This window comes from Elephantulus edwardii, unplaced genomic scaffold, assembly GCF_000299155.1.
Source record: "Elephantulus edwardii isolate Elephantulus edwardi_28Jun2011 unplaced genomic scaffold, EleEdw1.0 scaffold00066, whole genome shotgun sequence".
Lineage (NCBI taxonomy): Eukaryota > Metazoa > Chordata > Mammalia > Macroscelidea > Macroscelididae > Elephantulus > Elephantulus edwardii.
The window spans coordinates 2345014-2350403 of NW_006399816.1; positions in this window are offsets into that span (position 1 = coordinate 2345014).

The following is a 5390-nucleotide window of genomic DNA, read 5'->3' on the forward strand; positions in this document are numbered from 1 at the left end:
ATATACCACAGCTTCTCTAGCCATTCGTTTGTTGATGGGCACTTAGGTTGTTTCCAACTCCTTGCTATTGTGAACAAAGCTGCAATAAACATGAACATCTCAGTATTGGCCCTAGAAGAGTCTCAAGTTTCTGCTCAACCCATCTAGACCTCACTCCCACACACTCCCTCCAAATCAAGCAGAAGCAGCCAAAGGCTTCTGAGGTTTCTTAGTACCTCAGGGATCAACCTCAACACCTTCCTGTCCCCCTAGACCTCCCTCAGGTCTCCCTTAGCCCTCTCTCATCCACCCACTCAGAACTCTCTAGGCCCTTCTCGTATGTGATCACTTCGACAGCAAACCCTGCTAAATTCCAAGGACTGTGAGGATCCCTTCTAGGGGCTGAGCTGAAGGGGGTTCCCCATCTTTGTTTTGGACAATTTGTATAGGTTATGTGATCCAACCAAGGGAGAAAGATAGGTAATCTCTTTCCCTGTATTTTTCTTTGGGCAAACTATTCCCATGGGATTTAGAGCCTCTGAAAACCTGCTGGAGAATCAGTGGTTAGTAGGTTCCAGTATGATAGCATGCAACAACATGTAACCCAAAACCACCCAACCCACTGTCTTTGAGTCGATTCTAACTTCTAGTGACTGACCCTCTGTCAGGTGTCCCAGGCTGTAAATCTTTATGAGAGGAAACTACCTGTATTGCTCCTGAGGAACAGCTGATAGATTTGAACTTCCAGCTTCTCAGCAATTAGAACTACCCTATCAGGAACCTTAGTTTATATAAAACTTATTGTTGCTGAGTTGGAACTGACTCATAGGTGACCTTCCATTGGGTTTTCAAGGCTGTAAATTGCATGGGGCAAGAATGTCCATTTTTCTCCCTTGGAGATGCTGGTTTATTCAAATTGCTGGAGAGACACCCCCTCTGGATTGGCAGCACAGCTCTCTATGGATGGACGAGACTACTAGAGCTCCCTATTTTATGTCATGGTCAAGCAAACATCCCTTCAATTCCCCACTCCCACCCCTACACATAGAAATTTTGCAGTTACTTCTGCTGGCTCCTAATTGGAAACCTTCTTAATAGGCTTGTTAGTAGCTTGCAGTTCCTAAATTCTCTCAAATACTAACATTTTTGTGGTCAGGGTCCAGCCTTACACAGCCTCCAGGACCTCTCTTGTGTTTATGGTGCCAGAGAGACCAGCCTGGATGCCCACGTGAGCTCCTACCCACTTGAGACTCTCAGGAACCCAGTGACTAGAGGGAAGCGGCCGGCCGAGGAGGAAATGGCTACTGTTTACTGAAAAGGGGAAATTTGGGCAATGAATTTGCTCTAGCATAACCATCCTCCAGGCAAGCCCCAGGGAGTGACTCACTCTCTGCCGATTTCCTCAGACAGTTTGAGATAACCCCACAGCCTGTGAAGGAGCGCTCAGCCACACACTATCTTTGCATTTGTCAGACCCCAGAACAGAAACTTGGCTATAAAATGCTGACCTTCCACAGGAGGGCCTTGATGTCCCATTAAGGGACCAAAAAAAGAAGACAGACATCACTGCATGGCATGCTGTGTGACCTGGAGCACATTTGTGCCCTCTCTGGGCCGCAGAGGGTGGATTTCTAGGTGAGCTCCTAGGGCCCTGTTCCTGGCTGCTCCTATAAGAGTGAGCAGCCTGAAGCACTGCTGGGAGAGCCTTCACTCCTTCTTTTTGCAGCTTCACTGCCTTCAAGTCTCCATGTTCAAAGGCTTAACTGTCGCAGCCTGTACCTTCCTTTCAGGGCTCCACTTCATCCTGCGCGCTCTGCTGCCCCCTGTGGTTAGTGTGTGCATCGCCACTTTGGTAACTTGAATCTTCCCTGGGCTTTTCTAACTAACCATTAACACCCACAAATGGCATAAATGGAAATGTTCAGTCCTTGAGGTAACATACAGGCAAAGAAGACTCAGTTATTTTGCAGGGAGGAGGTACAATGAAATCTTGAAAGGTTCTTGCTAAATCCAGAGAATTCAGAGGAAGTTGGCCAAACTAGGGTAGAATAGTTGGAACCCTAAACAATGCCAAACGTTGTAGGGTTGGGGGCTGCAGAAGAGAGCTGGCCTCCTCACTCAGAGTAGAGGCCACTTTGAGCCTACGAAATTGTGCTCATGCGAAACCTAACATAGATCAAGAAGCAGTTGTCTGAATAGAACCAGGGAACACTGTTGTTGTTGTTGTTGTTGTTGTTGTTATGTGCAGTTCACTCCTATGATCCTATGTGCAACTCTGAACCCTGCTCTAACCTGAGCCAATCTATTTTCTCCAACACACCTACCCCTATTACTCCAGTCACTTGAATCAATCCATCTTATCAAGGATCTTCCTCTCTTGCACTGTTCCTCCACCCTCCCAAGCATGATGTCCCTCTCCAAGGACAGGCCCTGCCTTGCAACATGCCCAAATTATTACAGACAAAGCTTCCGAATCCTTGTCTGCAAGGAGCAGCCTGGTCTCACCCTCTCTAGAATGAACCTGTTTGTTCTCCTAGCAGTCCATGGTATATTAAATACTCTTCTCCAGCACTACAGCTCAAAGGCATCAATTCTCCTTCTATCATCCATAGTCATTGTCCAACCTTCTGATGCATACCAAGTAATTGCAAAGACTGTGGCCTGAATCAGGCACACTTTAGTCTCCAGACTGACATCATTGCTCTTCAGTACTTTGGAGAGGTCCCTGTGCATACTTTCCCAGTGCAATAAATATTTTGATTTCCTGGCTGTTGGTACCAAGAGTATTGATTGTGGAACCAAGCAAACTGAAACTGTTAACAATCTCAATCTCTTCACTATCATGATGCTGCAAATTGGCCCAGCAGTGAGAATCTTTGTTTTCTTGTTGTTGAACTGCTATCCATATTAAAGGCTTCAGTCCTTGACCTTCTGCTGCAAGCCCTTCAGGTCCTCTTCAGTTTCAGTAAACAGGGTTGTGTCGTTTGCATAATGCAGATTGTTGATGAGTCTTCCTCTAATTCTGATGCCACATTCCTCCTCATAGAGCCCAGCCTCCTGGATAATCTGTTCTGCATATAGATTGAAAAGGTATGGAGATAGGACACATCACTGGAATTCATCTTTCCTGATTTTGAACCATTCAGTGTTTCCTTGCTCTATTCTGGTGATTGTCTCCTGGTCCAAGAACACTGAATGGTTTAAAATCAGGAAAGGTGTGCATCAGGGCTCTATTCTTTCTCCATACTCATTTAATCTATGTTGTATGCACAATGTTGTTGTTGTTGTGTACCATAGAGTTGGAACCGACCCATAGCTGACCCACCAGCAGGTTTTCAGAGGCAGTTAATTGCATGGTAGGATATTCTCCCATGAAGCAGCTGGTGGATTCGAATCATGTGCCTTTGTGATTGCAGCACAACTTCTATGCCACTAGGCTACCAGTGCTCCTTTATGTATAATAGCCCTGAAAATAATTAGAAAAGCTGAGTTATACAAAAGAGAATGTGGCATTAGCATTGAAGGTAGACTCATCAGCAAGCTATGTTATGCACATGACACAACTTTGCTTTCAGAAAGTGAAGAGGACTTGAAGCACTTACCGCAGAAGGTTAAAGATTACAGCCTTCAATATAAATTACCCCCCAACATCAAGAAAATAAAAATCCTCACCAATTGACCAATAAGCAACATCATGATAAATGGAGACAAGATTGAAGTTGTAGTGATTTCATTTTACCTGGAACTATAGAAGTCCAGAAAACAAAAAACTTGTTGTCTTGGGAAAATCTGCTGTCAAAGAACTCTCTACAGATCTAAAGAGGAAGGATGTCAGTTTAAAGACCGACATGTGCCTGATCCAAGCTTTGGTATTTTCAGGTGCTTCCTGTGCACATGAAGCTGGGTAATGGGTAAGAATGATAGAAGAAGAATTGATACCTTTGAATAGTGCTATTGATGAAGAGTACTGAATATCCCATGGACTGCCAAAAAAACCCAAACGAGTTTGTCTTGGAGGAAATGCAACCAGGGTGCCCCTCAACGGTATGCATGTTGAAACATCATCTCACATACTATGGGTAAGTTGTCAGGAGAAGAGATTTCTTGAAAAAGATATTATGCCAGGAAATGTGGAGGATCAGAGAAGGAGAGGAAGGCCTTCATTCAATAAGATGAATTGACGCAGTGATTGTAACCATGGTCTCAAACATATCAGAGATGGTGAGGAAGAGGGCAAGTCACTCATAGAGTGACTATGAGTGATAGACAACTCAGTGTCACCTAAGAAGCAGTAGCTCTCCCTTGGCCATCCCTCCCCAGAGAAAGGCCTTCCCATTCGTTTCCACACAGCCCCACAAGGGGGCGACCCACACCACACTGCTACATCCTATGGTGCGTCATGGAGACAACAGGCTGGATCTTTGGAAAGGACCAAACCAAATTCACTGCCCTCCAACCAATTCCAATTCATAGGGACCCTCTAGTCAAGACTGCACCTCTTAACTGAAGGAGATCACCTCAGTCTTCATCCTGCTGAGTGGCTGGTGGGTTCTAACTGCCCATCTCCAGATTAGCAGTCAAACACTTAAAAGATTGACTATGCTGGGAGAGAACTGGGAGACCATGTGCTGATTATCCAGCTCTCTCCCCCAATGTCAGGTTACACCAAAAGCAAGGTAAGCAAGCCCAAGTTACTTGTGTTTACTAATTATCTATGGAGACCAATTTTATATTTTATTTACCACATCACAGATTTTACTTCTAGGTATGATTGGTATCTGCCTCTCTCCCGACTCCACAGCACCTTCCAACAGCATCAAAGTCTCTTTTCAAATTCATAGTCCCTACTTGTTACAGAAGATCAAAGATTGATTATAGCCTTCAATATGATTGCATTATAACATCAAGAAGAGGAAAGTCCTTAACCCAATGGGCAACATTGTGATAGAGAAAGGATTGAAACTGTTAATGAGTTTGTCTTCCTTGGCTCCACAATCAAAACCCTTGGTATCAGCAGTCAGGAGATAAGAAGATATATTAATAACTGTGGGCAAATCTTATGTCAGGGACCTCTCCAAAAAGCTGAAGAACAATGATGTCCGTTTGAAGACTAACGTGTGCCTGGTTCAGGCCATGGTCTTTTTAATTACTTGCTATATTATCTGACAGTTGGACGATGAATAAAGATGACAGAAGAAAAATGGATGCTTTTGAATTGTAGTGCTGGGGAAGAGTACTGATTGTCCCGTGGACTGCCAAAAGAATCAACAGGCATGTATTGGAAAAGGTGCAGCCAGAGTGCTCCTTGGAGGTAAGGATGGTGAAGCTTCATCTCTCATACTTTGAACATATTGGTAGGAAAGGATATTCCTTGGAAAAGGATGTTGTTGTTATGTGCCGTCAAGTCGTTT